This window comes from Nicotiana sylvestris, chromosome 8 (assembly GCF_000393655.2).
Source record: "Nicotiana sylvestris chromosome 8, ASM39365v2, whole genome shotgun sequence".
Classification (NCBI taxonomy): domain Eukaryota; kingdom Viridiplantae; phylum Streptophyta; class Magnoliopsida; order Solanales; family Solanaceae; genus Nicotiana; species Nicotiana sylvestris.
The window spans coordinates 216,093,138-216,117,475 of record NC_091064.1 but is presented as its reverse complement, the minus strand read 5'-3'; the positions used below and the strand labels follow the sequence as shown (position 1 = coordinate 216,117,475).

The window sequence follows — 24,338 nt, the reverse complement described above, 5'->3', positions numbered from 1 at the left end:
GCTTGTACTAAAGATAGAATTATTATTTCAACTTAAAGTTAATGTGTAAGATACAAAGCGAAATTTTAATTGATTCTTTTTCAAAAAAGGATACCTACCATAATTAAATTATACACAATATTTAATAAAGATACCAAAACTAATAAATAAAAAATGTTTATTTAATTATTTATTTCTTAAAAAATAATACCTACCATAACTGAATTATACACAAAATTTAATTAAAAATACCTATAATAATATATATGATACATATATTAATGTATATTGTTCGCAAATAAGGTCAGATACAAAGCTTGTACTAAATAGAAAATTATTATTTCAACTTATAATTAATGTGTAAGATACAAAAAAGAAATTTTAATTGATTTTTTCTCAAAAAAGGATATCTACCATAATTGAATTATAAACAAATTTAAGTAAAGATACCTATAGCTATAATATATTTGTTTGCTTAATGAAAATTGCTTCCCTCTTTGTGTACATCCAATATATTCTCAAAAAGAGAACATTTTTAGTTTAAAAAAGAAATAATTATACACAAAATTTAATTAAAAATACTTATAGTAATGTATATGATACCTATATTAATGTATATTGTTCGCAAATAAGGTCAGATACAAAGCTTGTACTAAATAGAAAATTATTATTTCAACTTATAATTAATGTGTAAGATACAAAAAAAAAATTAATTGATTTTTTCTCAAAAAAGGATATCTACCATAATTGAATTATAAACAAATTTAAGTAAAGATACCTATAGCTATAATATATTTGTTTGCTTAATCCAAATTGCATCCCTCTTTGTGTACGTCCAACATATTCTCAAAAAGAGAACATTTTTAGTTTAAAAAAGAAATAATTATACACAAAATTTAATTTAAAATACTTATAGTAATGTATATGATACCTATATTAATGTATATTGTTCGCGAATAAGGTCAGATACAAAGCTTGTACTAAATATAGAATTATTATTTCAACTTAAAATTAGTGTGTAAGATACAAAACGAAATTTTAATTGATTCTTTCTCACAAAAAGATACCTACCATAACTGAATTATATACAAATTTAAGTAAAGATACATATAGCTATAATACATTTGTTTGCTTAATGAAATTTGCATCCCTCTTTGTGTACGTCCAACATATTCTCAAAAAGAGAACATTTTTAGTTTATAAAAGAATAAATTATTCACAAAATTTAATTAAAAATACTTATAGTAATGTATATGATACCTATATTAATGTATATTGTTCGCAAATAAGGTCAGATACAAAGCTTGTACTAAATATAAAATTATTATTTCAACTTAAAATTAATGTGTAAGATACAAAACGAAATTTTAGTTGATTCTTTCTCAAAAAAGAATATCTACCATAACTGAATTATACACAAATTTAAGTAAAGATACCTATAGCTATAATATATTTGTTTGCTCAATGAAAGTTGCATCCCTCTTTGTGTACGTCCAACAGATTCTCAAAAAGAGAACATTTTTAGTTTAAATACTCAAATAATTGGCTTTGATTTATTAAAGAATGAAATTCAATATACAGAAAATCTTGGACTACTACTTTCATTAAATAATTTTTCATTTATAATCAATTTTTTTTGTTGTCTTAAAATTGCCAAGTGGTTTCATTTTAACTTGCCACTTGGCTTAACCACATTGTAAACTACTCTCCTTTTAATATAATATAGATACGTGTGAATGGAAAATGGTGGGAAAAGAAATGGAGGGAAGTGAAATTTTGAATTAGTTCACTTTACTAATGCACTTTGTCCCTCATTGGTAGAAGGAAAGAAAATCTTTGTGTATATATAGAGAAACTCATCTTTTAGCTATTAAAGAGTTAAGAAGAAGGCAAGCCTAGCGCCGTCGTCGCTCGCTCGAATTCGGATTCGGTCAAAGATTAATTGATTAATCTTGGACAAAATTCTTTTCACATTGATTAATTTGTTTGGACAAAATTCTTTTCAATTATTTAATTAATTAACGAAAATTCAATCCGAAATAACCCATGACCTACGACCCGGTCCGATCCGGTCCGTTTTCTTTCCCTGTTCTGAAAAGTTTGCAACCTTTTCAGAAACAGTGCCAAATTGGCTATAGATATTCCTTCAATCCCATAATTTTACTTACGACATTTTCTAATCTTCTTCTTCTTCTTCTGCACATAAAAAAAATTTCAATGTGTTCTACAGCCTTCGAGTGGTTCGTTGTTCATCGGCGTTTTTGGTACCAACACTCCGATGAGTTAAATCGTTCTATCCTGGGAGGATATATTCCAGAACCTCGGGTACTTGAGGGGAATAATTTCCTTAAGGACACACTATGTATTCAATGTACTCGATTTATTCCTATACTGTTTTTAGAATTTGTTTTGACATTCTAGTTCTACATACTTTCTGTTTCTGTTTTTTCAGAAAGTTTATTGTTTTATTGATTTTACAGCAATACAGATTGCATAACAGATTTTGTATTGTGATCTGTCATATTATAGTAATTTTTTTATTTGGTTATCAATTAATGTTTATCATAAAAATTTACATATAATATGACTACGTACTTATAAATGATGCTTATCCGTGCATAATACTTAAACTCTTATCAAAATATGAATATGCTTGAATTATGTGAACTAACATGAATGCGCTCTTTTCCCTGTCCAAGGACAAACTCCTGGTACTATGTGTATATAGTAAAATGTGGCCTGGGTATGAAGATTTGTTTCAATCTAAAGCTCTCTCAGAAGTTGTTTTGAATAAGAGATAATATCGGGTATATAGATCATGGCAACAAAAACATCTTGTGCGATCTGGAATAATTATATCCTGATGGCTGATTGATACATCTTAAACTAGGGGTGTGTACATGGACCGAGTTGGTTCGATTTTTATCAAAACCAAACCAAACTAATTATATCAGTTTGGATTGGTTCGGTTTTGTCGGGTTTTTCGGGTTTTCGAATTTTTTTTGTTACATGATTATTATTTCAATCTTACTTTATTAAAATTATAGATAAAGCTTTGATAAGTGAATATATGTTTAGTAAATATGGAAAAAATTGACAAATATATGATCTATTAAAATATTCTAATGGGAGAATTTTTTTAGTAACACATGATAGTTATTTTCTTAGTCGTCTAACAATAATTTTTCATTAATTTACGCTTTCAAGGTTAATACATGAAAGGATCCCAAATATTTCTACATTTTCTAAAGAAAAATCACTATAAAGTCTTAAAAATATAAATAAAATTTATATATTTATATGTCGGTTTGGTTCAGATTTTTTTACTCAATACCAAACCAAGTCAAACCAAACCTAGTCTGTTTTTTTAATCGGTTTGGTTTGATTTTTCGGTTTGGTGCGGTTTTCCGGTTCGGTTTGAAAACCCCTATCTTAAACAATATAATGTGTTGCATTTCCGATCTTAATAGTTGGTTCCATACCTTTCGATACAGACTATAGGATATATGTAAAAACCTGATAAAATCTCAATAAATATTAGACCTAAATCCATATTGTTAACCGTATAATGAGTTCAATACTGAAAATCTTAGATTTAAAGTTTGGATCCATCTCTGGTTGGTTCTTTAAGTGAAACATAAGGTAGAATTCTATGGTTGACTTGTACCTATTGCACAAATATAATAGTAGTAATTTCCACCTTCATTCCATCTTCAAGTGTTGACTTTGATATTTCAGCTACTTTTGAGTCTTTATCATCCCATGATTTGGCATAGAAAAAATTTATCCACACTCAATGTTATACTGAATTACTATTAAACACATGATATGTGTCTTTTATATGTACTTTTATCACTAACTAATATATAAATAAAATCATCTCAATGTATCACTTAATCGTGGTTATAAACTCATGTGGTTTTTGGTGTACATTGTATCAAAGTGTGAGTCAATTTTTTCTAAATACAATAAAATCAGAAAGTCAACGTCTACGTAGTTTTAAGTTTGTTGTTGGTGGTTTATAAACGAGATTCTATTAATGACATTTCTTTCAATTTGAGGTTGTAATCTTGTCAATAAAATATAATAATAATAAAAAAAGAAACCAAACAATAAATGATGATCTTTAAAATAGCAACTTGCAAAAGGGGTTATTATTGCAAGGAAAAAAGGTCGTTGGTGCAAGAATTAAGCTGTGGTGCATGTCCAAACGTCGGCAGAAAATCTCCCATTTTTATTATCTATATTTTTCTCCAAAAAGTGAAAAAATGTGAAAATTGCTTGTAACTAACAGAATTTTTTGATAATTTATCGTTAATCCGTCTTTAAGTAAGATTAATGACGAATTTTATTGTTTAGCTACAAAATTTATCCGCCGCTAATTCTTGGGTTTTTAAATAGTGAAAGTGATGCTCTTCGCCCTAACCCTATAAACAACGACCTCGTTCTTGCTCCAGTCCATTGCCTGATTGCCACCTCTACTTGTATTATTATCATTAAGAAATTGACAAAATTATATTACAAAAAGTTTAGGAAAGAAGTGACTGAATAATCCATAAAGTAATGCGTTGATTGAGTCTTCTGCATATATGAGTATATTACACGGTGCGCAACAACGACATTTGATATGAGTTAAATCAAGAAAAACCCAATGACCCGTACTAACGGTGCTATTGTGCTATAAAGTAAATTTAAAGGCGGATTCAGAATTTTAAGTTTTTGAATCTTGGATACAACTTTTTTGTTTAATTATTAGGTCATGTATAAATTATTTAAGCATATTAATATGAGTTAAAATTACTGACTTATGCCGAACTCATAACTTTGAATATAGAGTCGCTCCTGAATAATTTTGAGAGGATAACCAGTTTGACGGCCAATTACTATACTAGTAGGAGTAATAGGTTTTCATAGATGGAGGGTGAAAATAATCATATTGGAGGTTCGTAGTAATAGCTTAGTCCATTGTCAAATTGCCATGTCTAGAGTCTAGACGACTAAGAATTGAGTAGAGTTTGAAAATTGAAAGTACACTATTATGTAGAAAAAAGTCTAGCCAACTTTTATCCAACATATCACAAAATAGCACGATTTTTACGTTTGTGTCCACTCCGACTATTTCACACTGATCTGGCCGGCCATTAAAATTTAGGGAAAATTAATTACCAAGTACACTTAATTATTATTGAAATTTGAACTCTAGGGTATGTTTGGTATGAATGGAAAATATTCTTTAATAGTTTTATATTCGGTTGGCTTAAGTAGTTTGAAAAATATTTTATTATGAACTCATTTTCTCTAATTAAAGGAGAAAAAATTGATTTCCCTAGGAAAATGAGGAAAAGTAATTTTTAAAACTCTTTCACTAACCTTCCCCGCCCTATTTCCCATCCCCACCCTTCCCCCACCCCCACCTCTCCACCCCTTCCCCTCGCCACCCCCCTCCCAATATCTCCACCGCCACTCCGGCTCCTAGGCTCCAAAGATAGAGTTTTTAGGAAAAACTCAATGGGAAGAGCAAAAGATATTTGTGGTAATAAGATAACACACTTCAGTTTTGGAGGGAACAAAATGTTTGTTACAAGAAAAGACCAGCAATTTGTTGAAGTTTGGCAGAGTTCAGTAAGGGGATTCTAAGTTTTGCAAGCTTTGGCTTTCCTTGCCCCGGCCTCTCACTTTGTTTCGTTCTTCTTCTGTATTGTCCCTTGAATGAAGACGCCCAATCGGCTTGACTCTAATAGAAAGAAAGGGTAAGCGTGACAACTTTTACACTAATTTTCAAGTGGATGAGATTGGTCGAGTGGTCTCAGTTGGTGGAAGAGTAGATTAGGTGGAATTTTTTCACTTAGTAACTACCTTGTTTTCAATTTCTGATTCTTATTTATTTATCTGTAAATACTTTCTTTAGTTCATTGCAAAAAATTGTATGCATATGAAGTTTGGAATATCAAACCATAATATGCTTGCCAATATCTTCCATCTAGAGCTTGCTTTACTCTGCCTTATGTATGATTCCACTGTCACAATTTCCAGCCTTCCCATTTTCTAAGTTTTTGTGACTCGCTTATTTCAATTTCATGGAAACAGCCTCTCTACATTTTCGGGGTAAGAGTAAGGTTTGCGCACACACTATCTTTCCAGAACCTAGTCCCACAAGTGGGGTCTGGTGAGGGTAGACAGTACACAGACCTTACCAGTTACCCCTGCAGTGAATGTACAGAGGGTGTTTCCAGCAGGCCCTCGGCACGAGGATTTTCTCCATACACCACTTCTGGGAATTCACTGGGTTATTGTTATTGTTGCTTATTTCAATTTCAATCTGTCACTAGTTGTTTGAGTCTGAGATTGCTGTGATATTCAGGGCTCCTTAGTTTACTTTACCAGAAAATCTTGCTGGCTGCTGTGACTAATATACCATATATTATAGTATGTGTTTTGTACTATACAGGTGGATTTGTTTCTTAGTTTTCACTTGATTCTGTCATTATGGGACTGCTTAGAATAGATCCCAATACTATAAATTAAGTAATAGCGGGCAAATCACCCCAAATACAGTTCCATTGAATTTTCTCCCTTTTATTGTCTTTTTTGAGTTTTCACCTGGTATCCGGTATTTGCAAATTCGTGATCATATCATATTTATTCAAGAGTCAAATAAAAGTTATGCCATATATTAATAACAAAGAGAAGGAATACTAATGGTGTTAGTTGATAATGTGAGTTCCTGCAAACCTTTTTGAGTATTAGCATGTGATAAGTAAGAAAAGGTACTGCTCTTTGTCAATAGGAAAACTTTTTTTTTTTGTCTTTTCGGGAGGAAAGTCTTAGCGTAACTGGTAAAGTTACTGCCATGTGACAAAGAGGTTACGGGTTTGAGTTGTTGGAACAACCTCTTGCAGAAATGCAGGGTAATGCTGAATTACAATAGACCCTTGTGGTCTGGCCCTTTCCCGGACCTTGTGCATAGCGGGGGCTTAGTGTACCAGACTGTCTTTTTTTTTTTTTTTTTTTTTTGGTCTTTTCGCTTATAAATGCTCCAAATCCAATGGTAAACTTCAGTTGCTGAATAGTCTGGTTTTCAATAGTCACCTAGTTGAGACACCTCATTAGAGAAAGTGCTAAATGAGTCAACAACAAAAATAACATACCCAATATAATTTCACAAGTGGAGTTTGGGGAAGATAGTGTGTACGCAACCTTATCCCCTATCTTGTGTAAGTAGAGATGCTATTTCCGATAAATCCTCAGCTCAAGCAAGCGTGCATAATCAATCACAACAAAATAAAGAGAGAAACACAATAGTGAAAAAGTCAAAGAAGCAGTAATACCAACAAAATAATAGAATAACCAGAACAAAAGCATTCAAGTAGTAATAGAATCTAAGGAATATAAAGTGATATTATATTATATTGAAAAGGATAGAAGTGAGGAAGCTTTATTTGGATCTTAGTTCTGTTTTATGTTAATTGTGATCTTGTTTTACATCCACAAGTTGGCAGCAGCTTTACCAAATCTCTGTCTTATGCATCCTATACAATCTGTTCAATTACCAGACTTATTGTCATGTTGTTTTACAGCCACAAATTGGCATCAGCTTTACCAAAGTTTTGGCCTTTGGCATCTAGACATCAGCCTAATCAGGAAACTTATGAGTTGTCAATCTGAATCCAAAAAGTTTAAATTCTGAATCCGCTTTTGCCCAATGCCTGACTAACTCGGACTAAAGTCGAGGAGGAAATATTCCCTACCAAGAGATTTTCATTCACATGGCTCGAAACCGTGTGTGTAGTTGCTGAACTGTGAACTACCTATCTACACATAACATGTAAAAGATGTCTCACAAGTTTTTACATTCTTTTCTCCTACACAATAAACACTAATTCACTACAGCAACTACTGACTAATTCTTATATTCTTTAGTCCTTCACTTTTTTTCAGCCCTGCTCTCGTCTCCTGAAATTGAAATCCTGCATACAGAAGGTGCAAATCTCTCCTTCCTGATATTGACTAGGTCAACATTTTCTAACCAATACTCCGTTATTCCCTCATCATTGCACCATTAGCGAAAACGCTGAGTCCCTCTAGGTGAAACCTCACCTTCCAGCTGCTCGAGCACTTGATCAATCTCATCAGGATATTTAATATCAGCTTCCTCATCATCACCATTTTCATTTACTGATTCTTCGCTATCTCTTTTATTTTTATTTTTTATTTTTTTGGTAAATAAAATATTTTTATTAACCAACTGAAAGTATTACATCAAAAAAAAAAACCTGCATACTATAAACACAGTTTTAGCAGATTAGAACTCTCTATCTCCTATAACTTTTCTCCCTAACTAAAACTCTAAACATGATAGAAATTAAGGGATTGCAATTGTGTCATGATCTTAGGTTGCGAATTTCCTCTATAGAATATCTCCTGGATGATGATTCGAATAATAGCTTCAGTACTTTTGCAATTACCTTGAAAGATCCTCTGATTTCTCTCTTTCCAAATTTGATATACACTCCCAGCTACTGTCATTCTGAACACATGTGCACCGGCATTTTTACCTTTATAATTGGATGCCATCCATTTAAACTCATCTTGCCAACTTAGAGTAGACCTTCTTATGCCTTGCTATTTAAGAAGATTCTCCCATATAGCTGCAGAGTAGGGGCACTTAAAAAATAAATGAGAGGTGGTCTCAATCTCTGATGAACACAAGGAACAATCTTGGTTGATGCATATTTCCCATGTTGTTAATCTATCCTTTGTGTATAGTCTCTCCCAAGCTGCTAATCTCAATATAAAAATCCACTTCGGTGCACCAAAATTGTTCCAAATGACTCTCCTCCAAGGTACCTTCTCAAATATATCCTGAAGTGCATGATACATTTTTTTTTATAGAGAAGGTTTCCATTGTGTAAAGCTCTTCTAGATCATACCCTGCTTCATCCAAATACTTCTTGGCTTTGAAGACTTTTTGAATCATCCATGAAGCTTGCTTAATGCTAGCATCCTCAAGTTGTCTCCCTTTTATGTAATATGTGTGTGCCCATTAGACCCAAAGCTTATATTTTTTCTTGTATACATTCCAAAGTAGTTTAGCAATTGCAGCTTTATTCTACGTAAGCACATCTAGCATGTTAATCCCACCTGCTGATTTTGGCCTGCACAATTTATCCCAAGCAATAAGGATTTTTTTGTATGAGTTTGAATTTGACCGACCACGACCTTTAGTGAGCGCGAAAGACGGCCGAGCACCTGCGAGTCGATGCCCAGAAGGGTACGACCTTGTAGTAAAAGAAAGAATAATACGACCTCGGTGGTAGAGTAAGCATATTAGGGGACATTGAGAATATTCCTAAAAAAGGATCTTTTGCATGTCGTTTCTAGGGGAGGGGAATTCCTCAATATATAATAGGAATGAGAGCTTTGTAAAAGGGGCAGACTCTGTAAAATTCACGAACCTTGAATGAAAAAGGATATTTACAATTCTCTTCTCTCTATTACTATCATCCTAGAGTTTATTATCCTCATCCACGATTTAACCCTTCATCTTTAATTGATTTGTTCAAAAAGGTTTTAATATCTTTTGAGTCAAACAATTTGGTGTCGTCTATGGGGATTTCTATAGGTGAAATCATAGTTCTCATCTAGGTTCTTGAAAGTGACGATTACTGTTCTTCAAACCTCATAAAAACCAACAATGGCGGAAAAAGAAGCGAGGCTGAAGATGATAGTAAATGTCTCAAACAATCTCCTGAACTCCCTCAACGAAGACGGTAGAGAAGACATCGAGAATACAACACCAAGAGTTATACCGGAGGGGGAGATCTCACCTTCTCCATATGGGGATCTAACGGTCTTGCGCCAAAGGAGAGCCTCAACGTCCACGGTGGGGAAAACACCACCAGCAATCAAAAAGATGCTAGAAGAATGGTTGACAAGCGCTCTGAGCAACATGCTCGAAAAAACCCCTCAAGGAAATATCGAAGACTTACCACCAACAGAAATCGCAGCTACCACCAGCGAGCCAAGCACTACACGAACGAGCAACACCCGTCATGTCACTGATGCAGATGACGATGTAGTCATGGCCATCTTAAAGAAAATGGAAGAGATGGAAAACGAGAACAAAACACTCCGTGATTAAATGAAAGAGCATCAGGAAAGGGTTGAACAAAATACCAGGCGCCCCTAAGCTATTACCAAAATGCGATGTGGGCCGATTCGTCGACAACCATACAGCGACGGGGCTGCTCCTCATCCTATTCCAAAAACTTTCAAGATACCGCCATACTTGAAAATATACGACGAGACCACGGACTCGGAGGATCATCTAATCTATTATGTTACTGTAGTAAAGGGCAACGACTTGTCAAAGGAACATGTACCATCTGTGCTGCTAAAAAAGTTTGGTAAGACTTTGACAGGGGGAGCATTGACGTGGTACTCCCAGCTACCAGCACGATCAATATCAATATTTGATGAAATGTCGGATAAATTCGCCACCGCTCATGCAGGGGCGAAGAAGGCTGAAGCTAGGGTCAATGATATCTTCGCTGTCAGGCAAACAACGGGCAAGGGACTTCGGGACTTCCTGGCTAGATTCAATAGAGTAAGGATGAGCCTGTCGAACGTGTTAGAAGGGATGACAGTAGCAGCCTTTCAAAATGGGTTAAACAGGAACGGATCAAAGGCAACCAAAAAACTGCTCAGCAGACTCATGAAGTACCCCCCACCACATGGGAAGAGATCCACAACGCCTATTGCCCCGAGGTAAGGGCAGATGAGGACGATCTGAATGGCCCGATTCAGCGATTAACGTCGGTTCAGACCGAGGCAAGGAGAGATCAATGTAATGATGGGAGAAGGGATCAACCCCCACGTTTCAATCGAGAAAGGCATCAACCTTATGTTCGAACATCTAACCCGCTGCCTCTAAGACATCCGGATGTCGTGCTACGACACACCGCAACCCTTCGAAACGAAAGAGGTATGCCTCCATTGTTATCTGCTCATAACTTTTGTGTTTCCCCTTCAGAGATAGTGTACGCATTGGAGAAGCTAGGCACGAAGGTGCAGTGGCCGTAAAAAATGAAATCGGACCCAAGCACCAGGAGGTCAAACGTCCTCTGTGAATTCCGTCAAGAAAGAGGACACAAGACCGAAGATTGCATAGGTCTGTAGCAGGAAGTAGTTAGGATGTTGAACCAGGGGTACCTTAAAGAACTGCTCAGCAATAAAGGGATGGACAACTTCGCTAGAGGACGCGATCCATCTCAAGGACCTCCAAAGCCACCGTCGCCAGCATGCACCATACAGATGATCACTGGTGGTAGCAATGACACGGTAATCAACCATGTGAAATTCACCACCACGCATAAACTCAAATGGACGGTCGCCTACGAATGGTCTGATGACCTAGAAGACAGTATCATCTTCGATAAGTCAGATGTCGACGGTTTGTCTTTCCTTCACTATAATGCTTTGGTTATAACTTTATGCATCGCTGATACAGATGTAAAAAGAATCATGGTAGACGACGAAAGCGGCGCGTGTATTGTTCACCCGCGAGTCCTCATGCAAATGAGGCTTGAGGATAAAATAATACCGCGTTGCATAACACTAATGGGTTTTAACAATGCAGTAGAGCGAACATCCGGAGAAATAGTGCTGCTTGTCCTAGTAGGAGGAGTTACACTGGAAACAACATTCCACGTCATGAACCAGGATACAACCTATAACGCCATCATAGGGCGACCATGGATACACGTCATGCGAGCCGTCCCCTCAAGCTTCTATCAAGTGATCAAATTTACCACCCCGTGGGGAATATTCAGTATCCGAGGCGAGCCACGCACCGTCCAAGAATGCTATCGGATCTCCCAAGATTGCACGCACACCAAACAACTGAAAGGAGCAAGTGTGGAGGCATAACAATCAGCCATGTCGGGAACTAAACCCGACCCACAAGCAGAGGCCATCAAGGACCCAGATGTCGTGGAAGCCTGCAAGGCAACTATAGAGGATCTTGACCCCGTCCAATTGGATGACGCTAACAACACAAAAAAGGCTTACATAGGGCACAACCTCTCGGATCCAGGTAAGTATCGTGAATTTTTAAATAACAACGCCGATTTGTTTGCCTTCTCCCACTCAGATATGCCAGGAATCCCAAAGGACATCGCCACTCACAAACTGAATGTCGACCCACTCTATCTGCCGGTATGGCAAATGAGGAGAAAGTTCAATGCTGCAATCAATGAAGCAATCAACGAAGATGTGGATAAATTACTCACTAACGGTTCCATCAGAGAATCAAAGTACCCCCAATGGGTCGCCAACGCGGTCATGGTCAAAAAGAAGAACGGGAAATGGCGAATGTGTGTGGACTTCACCAATCTAAGCAAAGCATGCCCAAAGGATTCCTTCCCGTTACCCCATATCGACTAACTGATCGATGCGACAATGGGGCATGAATTGCTGAGCTTCTTAGACGTCTACTCCGGTTACAATCAAATCCTAATGGCTGAAGAAGATCAAGAAAAGACAACTTTCATCACTCACCAAGTAACGTTTTGCTATAAAGTGATGTCGTTCAGACTCAAGAATGCAGGGGCCATGTACCAGAGGCTAGTTACCAAGATGTTCAAAGAGCAGCTCGGCAAGACCATGGAGGTCTATATTAATGACATGTTGGTAATGTCGGCAAAGAAGGAGGATCACATTAGCCATCTGAAAGAAGCCTTCGAAATATTAAGGCAGTATGGGATGAAGTTAAATCCCGAGAAGTGCACTTGCGGCGTAACCTTAGGAAAATTCCTCGGCTTCCTCATATCACAAAGGGGAATCGAAGTCAACTCAGATCAAATCAAAGCCATCGATACAATACCAAAGGTACTGACCAGCAAAAAACAGGCACAAAAGCTAAATAGCCGCATTGTCGAGGTTCATTTCACGATCCTCGAACAGATGCCACAAATTCTTCAATGTGCTGAGAAAAGACCACGGGTTACAATGGAACGAGGAATGTGTTGACGCCTTGAGAAAGCTAAAAGAGTATTTGTCTTCGCCGCCACTACTCGTCAAAGCGGACTCGGGTGAATGTCTACTTGTGTATTTGGCAGTTTCTGAAGTCGTAGTAAGTGCAGTCTTGGTCTGCGAAACTAAAGGTACGCAGTCTCCCATTTACTATATCAGCAAAACTTTAATAGATGTCGAGACAAGGTACCCTCACTTTGAAAAGCTAGTTCTGGCACTGGTCGTAGCTTCTCGCAAGCTTAGACCATATTTTCAATATCACCCTATAAAAAGTGGTAACGACCTTCCCCTTGAGAGGTATCCTGTACAAACCCAAACTATCAGGTCGACTTGACAAATGGGCCATAGAATTAAGCGAGAACGACATGACATACCAACCACGAACTGCCATTAAGTCGCAGGTGCTCGCCGACTTCATCGCTGATTTCAGCGCGGAGATATTGCCCGAGGCAGAACCAGAAGCACTTCATGCTCCCTCACGTACCGACCTCTAGGTCCTCTACACCGATGGAGCCTCCAATGCCTCGGGATCGGGACTCGTCCTCGAGGTCTCTATGGGTGAAGTAATTCGCCAGTCCATACGATTCCCCGAGATGACTAACAACGAGGCCGAGTACGAGGCTGTTATTGCAGGTTTGAAGTTAGCCCTCAAATACGGCGCCCGACGACTCGTCCTCCACTGTGACTCTCAACTCGTTGTGAATCAAGTTACCGAGACTTTCCAAATCAAAGAGCAGAAACTACAAAGGTACCGGTCGAAAATCCACAAACTGCTACCAGAGTTTGATGAATGCCGCCTCGACCAGATACCTAGGGCGCAGAATATTGAAGCAGATGGCCTCGCCAAATTAGCTGCGGCCACCAGGAATATCGACAAAGAAAATGTGGTTACCCTTCTTCACTCCACAATAGACCACGTCGAGGTACGTTCTATAAACCTAACTTGGGACTGGCGTAACTGCTTTGTAGCCTATTTATAGGATGGATCGCTCCCGCAAGACAAGAAAGAAGCCAAAAAACTCCGGGTACAGGCAGCCCGATACAACCTAGTAAACCATGATCTCTACAAGAGAACGTTCGGCGTCCCCCTAGCCAAATGTCTTGGAGCACATCAAACAAGGCGAATACTGGAAGTACACGAAGGGCACTACTATGCTCACACGGGAAATCGCGCCCTCGTTCGATGTCTCATTCGCGCCTGTTACTACTGGCCTACTATGAAAAACAAGATGCAGACTATGTCCAAAGGTGCGAGCAATGTCAAAAGTATGCCCCTATGATACATCAGGCAGGAGAACTCCTCCATTCCGTCACTTCGCCATGGCTATTCATAAAATGGGGAATGGACATAGTCGTCCCCCTCCCAGTAGGGCGAGGTAAGGTACGCTTCCTTTTGGTTTTAGCTGACTACTTCTCTACATGGGGTGGAAGCAGGTGCATACACTCAAATACGTGAGCAGGAGGTCATCATCTTTATATGGAAAAATATTATATGCCATTTTGGCATCCCTAAGGAAATCAGCTGCGACAATGGATCTCAATTCATCGGAAAAAGAACAACTGAGTTCTTCGAAAAGTGGCACACCAAACGGATACTCTCCACGCCATATCACCTTGCCGTCAATGGCCAAGCCAAGTCCTCCAACAAAGTAATACTGAACATATTGAAAAAGAAGATCGAAGAAGCTAAAGGGCTATAGCCTGAACTACTACCCGAAGTATTATGGGCATACCGCACCACGCCAAAATCCAGCACTAGAGAAACGCCATACTCACTGGTCTACGAGACCGATGCAGTTATACCCGTCGAGGTTAGGGAGCCCAGCTTGAGATACTCCAACGAGAACGGAGCCGATAACGAAAAAAGTAGGCTACAAGATCTAGATAATATTGAAGAACAAAGAGACATGGCCCACGTAAGAATGGTAGCCCAGAAGCAGCAAGTAGAAAGATACTACAACAAGAAAGCCAAGGTGCGATCGCTCAAAGTGGGCGACTACGTCCTCAAGGCCAAAACGCAGGCATCAAAGGATCCAAACAAAGGAAAGTTAGGAACAAACTGGGACGGACCGTATAAAATTGTAGCAGCAGCAAACAAAGGAGCATTCTAACTAGAAACAATGGAGGGAAAACTGCTCCAAAACAACTGGAACATCGCCCACCTCAAGTATTTCCACTTCTAAAAGGTGTCACTTAAGTTGTACTCTTTTTCCCTCACTCGGGTTTTGTCCCAATCGAGTTTTCCCAGGGAGGTTTTTAACGAGGTGGCAAGAGAGACGCCCTACGGGGCGACACGCTATTCATTACCTCCACCCGTCGATATGATCTCCGATCAAAGTAATAAAGGGACTACATACAGATAATCTAATCTCCATTGTACGAACGGAATCTAATCTCTATTGTATGAACGGAATCTAATCTCCATTGTATGCACGGAATTTAATCTCTGTAGAATGTGCAGAACTAGATCTCCACTAATCGACATGTGATGTCTTCCTACGGGAACACGGTCAAATCTCCAAACATGAGTTGGACCTCTTTCAAACTACTACGGGATACCACTTCGACGACAGTTCGAAGCAATATCCCAATGGCCAAGGCCATCGATAAAACATGAGTTCGACATCATTCGAATTGCGACGGGATACTACTTCGATGACAGTTTGAAGCAACATCCCAATGGCCAAGGCCATCGACAAAACATGAGTTTGACCCCGTTCGAACTACGATGGGATACTACTTCGACGACAGTTCGAAGCAACATCCCAAAGGCCAAAGCCATCGACAAAACATGAGCTCGACCTCGTTCGGACGGGATGCTACTTCGACGACAGTTTGAAGAAACATCCCAATGGCCAAGGCCATTGACAAAACATGAGTTCGACCTCGTTCGAACTACGACGGGATATTACTTCGACGACAGTTTGAAGCAACATCCCAATGGCCAAGGCCATCGACAAAATAAGAGTTCGGCCTCGTTCAAACTACGACGGGATACTACTTCCATGACAGTTCGAAGCAACATCCCAATGGCCAAGGTCATTGACAAAACATGAGCTTGACCTCGTTTGAACTACGATGGGATACTACTTCGGCGATAATTCGAAGTATCCCAATGGCCAAGGCAGTCGACAAAAATATCGGTTCGACCTCGTTCAAACCATGACGGGATTCTACTTTGACGCCAGTCGAAATAACATCCCAATAGCCAAGGGCGTCAATATCATATGCAATAAACAAAAGAGAAAACGACAAACAAATAAACCGATAAAAGTAAAGTTTACATTGCAGCAAAATATCATTTACATTTCCCTCTACAAACAGGCCCTAGTACGGCCCGTGCCAAAAATTCCTAAGCAAAAGAAAATACAAACCAAGACTACGCATCATCCCCAACGGGGTAAGCGTCTTCATACCACGAATCCGAAGCAAGGTGATTCGCGTCATCAGAATTGATACCTTCCCCGTCAGGAGTGAGCTGTTCATACCCACATAACTCACGAGCTGCACGCGCTTCAACGTGCACCGCCTGAATCTCCGCCTCCGTAGCCCTTCCCTCAGCGTGAAAAGCCTTATAAACATCAAGCCGAGCCTCCACATGGACCCACAATTCATACAAGCGATGGGGCGAGTCCTGATCAGCTAAGGCACGAGACGTAGAAGGCTGAGAACATCGATTTGCCTCCTCCGCCCTCGACGAAGCCATTTGTCCCTACAATGCGGCCAACTCCGCCTCTAGCTCCCTAACATGCCCTTCAAGCCCTGCGACTTGACGACCAGAGGCTTCCCTCTCCGCAGTAAGTTCCAATCTGGAAATACGGAGAGAATCCTCCAAGGATACCGACTCAGAAATAGTGGCTGCCAGCTTATGAGCATCCTCCATTGACAAAATAGTGCGCTCATCTCGCTCTTGAGAACGTCAATCTCCGCTACCTTAGCGTTCAACCCGGCGGTCAAGTCGGCCACCTTCAACTGTAAATCGACATTCTTAGCCGTTACCCCCTGGCTCAACTCGAACTCGTCCTCCTTCGCCTTAAGGAAAACCTCCAGTTTGCTATTACGGGCGATAGCCCTCACAAGCTCATTGTCTCTCTCCCTCAACTCCTCTACCCTACGCTCCAATTGGTCCTCTCGCTGCTTAAGCCCCACGCTAAACACCTGAAACTCGGGATCCTGATGATAGATGTCAGACATCGCCCGATGTTTAGCACAGTACTGCTGATACTTCGATGACATCTTCTTATAAAGGCCCATCCTTTTCCTTTCACGACGCTCCCTCTCCACTTCCAGGACGAGGGTCTGACAAAAGAGAAGGGCATAAGTTAGAAAAAAAATGAATGCCAACTGTCGCACCAACCTCACGACAAAAAGAGAAGGAAATGGAACCTACCTGCAAAGCCATACCAGCGACCTTCTGAGATAACTCCACGTCGCTCATCGCTCCAAGCATCTTGCTTTCAGGAGCGACACATAGAGGAGCAAGGGCCGACGCAACCTGCTTACTGTTCAGCAGCAAGTTATAGTTCCCCAGGACTACCACATGACGGTCGAACCCGTCCATCCTAACCTCCACATGGGTATGGCGACCTAAAAATTCATTGACGTCCTCCGGGTCGATATCCGAACCCGAGTCGTCACCCTCGATACGAGGTCCTCCAATATTAGATGATGCGACAAAATGGCATCGGCCATAAATACGGGTACTGGGGCCGTCCGGGACGCCCCGCTGCCATCGGCATTTGTAGCCACGCCCTTTCCCAGCTCCAACCTCCTCCTTTTCCTCTCTAATGACTCATCGCCGTTATAAGTTTCATCAATAGGATGTGAGGCCGGTACCAGCGAGGCTTCTTCCCTCATGGCCATAGTTCGAGATGAATCTCCCAGTTGAATAAGCTGAGGACGGCCCTCCCGAACAGACTCGCACAAAATAAATCGCGTGCCCGTAGTAGCAACGGCTTGTCTAAAAGCGGGAACGGGCGCTCTTCGTCAGAAGCTCCCCGACCCGCCATCACAAAGGGTCGTACCGTTAAGCAGGATCGCATGACCAACGAGGCAGTAAAAGCAAATATTTACCTGAGGAAACCTTAGGGCCATAATGTTACACGAAGGCGGGCCAAGTCCAAGTTTCCGCTGCATGAGGCAACAGACGGGCCACCACATCCTTGATATACGCAATAGGGAAACGCGGACGGCCCATAACTGCAAAATGATAAGTAAGTAAAAGTTACAATAATCATGGAAGAGAGGGGAACTTAACGAACGACGACACGTACGAATTTTGTTCTATTGTTCCAAAAATCTAGCGGAGTCAGAAATGACGTGTTCGATTTTGATGAAGAAATACTTGTGCCAGAACTTACGACTCGCCCGATCATCCGTTCCGACCACCAGCCCTTTGTTCCACGAAGTCTCAAATGTACCATGGTACCCCTGAGGAAGCCAGGCGCGAATAGGTGCAAAAGATGATGAATCGAGATGCTAGACTCCGCTAACTCTACGTACTTAGTCAATAGCAGAAGCACCTTAAGCATGTACGGTGAAAGCTGTGTTGGGCAAACCTGGTAAAATCTACTGAATTCTTCCGCTAAAGGGAAGAGAGGAAGGGTGTAGCCGATCACGAAAGGATACTCGTAGAAAGCACAATATCCGGGCTTGTGGACGTCAACGTAATCCTCCCCCGCCGGAATCATCTCTACATGGGCAGGGATACCGTATTTTATACGGAGGGCATCAAGATGAACCTGCTTCGTCTCAAAAAACACGGTGTTCGGGGTAGGAGGCGGATCTTTGAGGAAATTATTTCGGGACAAGGGATGCCTCGGTAGTAGCTTCTCCACCGTAAGAGGGTTGTTACCTTCTTCTGCCACCACTTCTCCGCTGCCGGAAAGAGGCAATGTGGATGACGGGGTGGCTTCAGGAACCTCTTCGCCAGCATGATGGGACCTCGGCATAGTTTCGTTTAAAGGAGTAGTGACTCAAAGGGAGTGAGAAAGAGGAAACTTCCGGCGAAGAATGGAAACAAGAGCAAGAAGGTGTAAGAACAAATGAACAAGATTGAGAGGCTATCAAGAGGGGAGTAGCTAAAGTTTTTCAAAAAATCAAACCCTTCATCTATTTATACGGTTGGGTGGCGCTAGAATCGAGGTGGCAAGCCTCAAATCAGCGCAAGAATCAAAGCGCCAAACCGTTAGTCCTTACCTCAAAAATCCGCGTAATGATGACGCATGTAAAGCTGACATCACCCCCGGGTAGCATGTACTCTATAGCGCTTCGCTGAGTGTGATAGACATCTCGCGTTGGTCACGTCGCAACGTCCCTACAGGTCAAATTTCTCCCAAAGAAGGCAGAGTCCGCTCATCAAGGATGCACCCGATCGCAACCCCAACGAGCGGAGGGACTAACTGTATGGGTCTGAATTTGACCGACCACGACCTGCAGTGAGCACGACAGACGGCCGAACACCTGCGAGTTGATGCCTAGAAGGGTACGACCTTGTAGTAAGAGAAAAAATAATAAGACCTCGGTGGTAGAGTAAGCATATTAGGGGACATTGAGAATATTCCTAAAAAAAGATCTTTTGCATGTCGTTTCACGAACCTTGAATGAAAAAGGATATTTACAATTCTCTTCTCTATAATACTATCATCCTAGAGTTTATTATCTTCAGCCACGATTTACCCCTTCATCTTTGATTGATTTATTCAAAAAGGTTTTAATATCTTTTGAGTCAAATATTTTTGTCACCTTAGTCCCACCAGTCTATAAGAATCTTCTACATACTGCCTCAATCATTTTGACCACCTTTTTTGGGAGAACGAATAGCTGAGACCAATAGGTTTGTATAGAAAATAACACACTTTTTATAACTTGGGCCGTTTCTGCATATGATAGATATTTAGTTGTCCAAGTAGTGATTCGCCCCAGCATCCTCTCTAAAAGAGGTTGACATTGCATTATAGACAGTATCTTAGTGCTTAGGGGTACTCCAAGATATCTAAATGGCAATTCACCTTTCCCAAAGCCAAGAATATTCAAAATTGTTGTTGGACATCTGGCTTGACCCCTCCAAAGTAAATTGAACTCTTTGATACATTAGCTATAAGACCTGAAGCAACAGAAAATTTCAAGAAGCAGCTATACGACTTGGTAACAGAACCAATATCCCCTCTACAGAAAAGAAGCAAGTCGTCGGCAAAACAAGTTGCACTAATCTCATCTTAGCACACTTCGAATGATATTTGAACTCTTTTTCATTGCTTAAAGTTCTCAGTATCCTACCAAAGTATTCCATAATAAGAACAAACAAAAATGGAGACAATGGGTCTCTCTGTCTAAGACCTTTCTTAGCTTCAAATGGTTTTGTTGAACGATACTGGAATTTCATCTTCTTGAACGATACTGGAAGAAGAAATTGTATTGTTGTTCTCTACAGAGGGTATGCAGTGTAGAAGCTATGGGTTCAACTAAATTCATAGATTTTGCTCTGACAAGCAGAGGCCGTCCTTCGACACAAAAGGTTTAGGAGCTAGAGTGTCTGTGCTGATGACAGGGGCGGAGCCACAGTGTTGGTCGCGGGTTTGGCCGAACCCAGTAATTTTTGTTCAAACCCTGTATTTGTATTAAGAAATTCAATATATATATATATATATATATATATATATATATATATATATTATAATCCCGAACTCAGAAGGGTTAAAATCCTAGCTCCGCTTTTATTGATGACACTGCTTTGCTATTTCCCTTTCAAGTAATCCATTTCCTGCATGTATTGTATAATGTTTGTATTTACAAAAGATGAACACCAACTGCCACTATTATCCCTACTCATACTAGTACATTATAAATACATATGAAGATGAATCTTGAATCTATATATATGTGTGCATATTTTTTGATAATTGAGAAATCCATGGGTATTAAATTAGGATCAAAACTCAAGGGAATGTTGGCCTGCCTGCCCCTCTAGCCTACTCCCCCTCAAATACCAAGACTTTCTGCTTAATCCGTACATCCCGCGTCGCGTCCTTACCACTTCCTTCAGTGCGTCCTTACCATCGGGGGCGGAGCTTGAGTATGTGGAGTGGGTCTGGACGAACTCGGTAGTTTTGGTTTGAACTCAGTATTTATCTTAAAAAATTCATTAAAAATATGTAAATTATTAATTTAGAACCCACTAACTTAAAACGAACTAGAAAACCTATATTCCCATATTATTTTGAGTATTACAAGAGCTTATTTAGTTTTGATTCCTACAAACTCTATTTAGACATGAATTAAAGAAACCTAATACCAAATTAAACAATTTGTGTTTCCTACTAAATTAGTCTTCCAGCTTTGAATTTGCGTTGGAATTCTACTGCAGATAAAAGACTATATTATATGAAGAAAGATAGAGGCAACGTATTATTTGGTTTGGGCTATTTGGCTGAGTTGAATACTAATGACTCATTACCAATGTACTAACAACTTGGGTTTGTGGTGTCTGTGCGCTAGCTGAAGTGGACTAAGGTAAAGAGAGCGTAAAACTTCCATTATTTGACTAATCCCTTGAACTAGGAAAAAATTCAGAAATAACCAGATTTATAACTGATAATTGAAAAATAGATACAATTTCAAAAGTAATTGAAATTTAGTCGTTTTTTCATATAAAGATAAAATTTGAACAAAAACACTCTTAAAATTTTTGAAAAATTCTAGCATAATATGTTGGAGTTCGAATTTTTACATATGATATAATATGCTGGAATTCCAACATAATATGCTGGAAGTTTATACGCATGAGCCCCAATATCAAGCATATTATGCTGAAACATTTCGTGTGCTGGAATTCCAACATAATATGCTGGAAGTTTATGCGCAGAAGCTCCATAATCCAACATATTATGCTGGAAATTTTAGTGTTTCAGCAAAATAGTGATTATTTTTCAATGACTTTGCAAAACGCTGGCTGTTTTTTAATTACCAGTATGAAAACTGACTAGCCCGTGTTATTTTCACATCAAAGTTCCATTATTTGGTTAATTCCTTGAACTAACAATCAAATTAATTAACTAACAAGTTAAAAATTTAGACTACTAACTGACCAAGGTAAGGGTATTGCGATCTGTCATAGTATAGCAAATGTTTTATCTGGTGATCAATTAATGTTTGTTATAAAAAATACATGTAATAATACCTTATAAGTGACTTATGCTTATCGCTGTATAATATTTAAACTTTGAATATGCTTGAATTATGTGAACTTACATGAATGCTCTCTTTTCCCTGGTACAAAAACGTTTTGTTGATTCTGGAATATTTAATTTATACCTTAGAATGTATTGCATTTCCTTAATAGTTGGTTTCAGGTCGGATATAGCTTACCGATTATGGCTTCATCTGAACCCATAACTTTTGATACAAAGTATAGAATGTACAATCAGACCTCTCTATAACAACATCCCTATATAACAACACTTCTCTATAAAAGCCAAGCTTTTCCGGAACCAATTTTTATGTTATGTTATAATATATGTTCTCTATAACAACATTTTGCTATAACTTCCATTCGGAACAAACGAGACTGTTATAGAGAGGTTTGATTGTATATAAAAATCTGTTAAAATCTCAACAAATATTAGATCTGAACCCATAATTTTAATAGTACAATGTCACGACCCAATTTAGGATTGTGACCGGCGCTTAGGAGCAAGTGCTCCCAAGTAAGCCTCATCGGTAATTTTACAGAAAATCGGACAGAGTTTCCCTTGTTTTTGGATTATCCCAAAAAATTTCCCTGTCTCAAATCAGCAACCAAACATCCTAATAGCAATTCAACAATCGACAACTTATCAATTAACCAAAATAGTCTTCACCATTACTAATCAACCCACTAACAACCAGAAATACTAATTTATCTTCGACTTTGATAAGAAAGAATGATGCTCAACATAAGGCTAATAGCAAAATAATACTCATGACACTAAAAGAATGACCATGGAGCGACTCTAAGAATTCAAAGAAAAGACCATAACAATTAATAAAACTCCGCCCACGCGAACAAGTGCGAGGCTCACCAAGAATTCTCAACCTGTGCGCTCTAATTAACGAGATCCTCGCCTGCGTCAATTGTTATCTTTGTAAAAAAATTAGCGGGGAATGAGTCGCTAGCTTAGTGAGTAATAACACTTAACCACAACCGTTTTTAATTTGGGGACAAGTCAGAAAACATGCTAGTATATCAAACAGAAAACAACATAAAAATGCCCTTCCAGAAACAATAAATAATTTTCAGTCTTATCACGCTTTTCTTGTAGTAAAATATAATTAACAATTCAGTAATAAGCTCGATAACCACTGTATAATATTAATATTCACATTTTGGGAGGTTTCAATAAACGAATCATGTAATCGGTATAACTGTGGACTTCTTCGCAAGAAGTCCAATATAACGGTAGTCTCTACTCGAGGGAAATCGGTAACAGTATGCTAGTTCTACCTTCCCACTAGCGAGGACTATAGTTGTACTCTATAATCGGTAAATACAAGGTGCATCAGGTCTAACGAACCCGCCGTTAGCTACGGGATCCTTCAATATCTACTCTCATTTATACTTGTCTTTGTAATCCGCATATACTCGTAGAAAATAATTTAAAACAATACAGGGCATTTCGGTATTTATCAAATCATGTAATTTCCTTTCGATAACAGTAAATTCAAGAAATGGTCAAACAGATCTAGTGACAACGAAAATATTTAAAACAACAGTAATTTTCTCAAATAACTAATTCGGTATCATATCGAGTAAAAGACTTGTCCCACATGCAACTCAAAATAATCGGTAACATATTCATATTAAAAATCATGTGTAAATCATGCAAGTTATGAAAACACAAATTGCGTAAGATTATTACTCACAGTACTCGTGCCGAAACACAACTGCTTCACCTCAAGCAACTCGTACAAATTCCTCCAATTAATCTATAATTACATAATATCGATCTCATGTTAATTTCCTTATTTAGGCTAATTCATAGCTATTTTAGAATACTCAATCATCGGGGTTCATGTTTGGATCTTAATTTGCCCAGAATAGTTCTTATTGGTATTAAATTTCTTATACCTTGTGAAACCCTTCAAATATATGAAATGAGATAAAAAGAATTACCAGAAGAAAAGAACACAGATAAAAAATTCGAGTATTACCCGTAAAACCAATGCGTATTTAAGATTTCTCAAGATTTGATTCCACCCTTTTTCTTCTTTTCTTCTTTTCCCTTTTGAAATTTTGTTTTCTCGGCAAAACTGAAGCTTCTGCTTCAACGTAGCAGCAACCAAAGGTTTGC

The 24,338-nt window shown here is 38.9% G+C and overlaps 1 long non-coding RNA gene across 2 annotated transcripts; it reads right to left on the bottom strand.

Moving 5' to 3' along the window:
* Positions 1–5,601: 5,601 nt before the first annotated feature.
* LOC104234227 (uncharacterized) lies at positions 5,602–24,338 on the bottom strand. 2 transcript variants are annotated; one of them, XR_011401730.1, is made up of 4 exons: positions 24,199–24,338; positions 23,911–23,973; positions 7,177–9,134; positions 5,602–7,068 (listed from the first exon to the last, which is right to left on the bottom strand). It is a non-coding gene; the product is annotated as an uncharacterized lncRNA (long non-coding RNA). The 2 variants fall into 2 exon arrangements; XR_011401729.1 differs by lacking the exon at positions 7,177–9,134.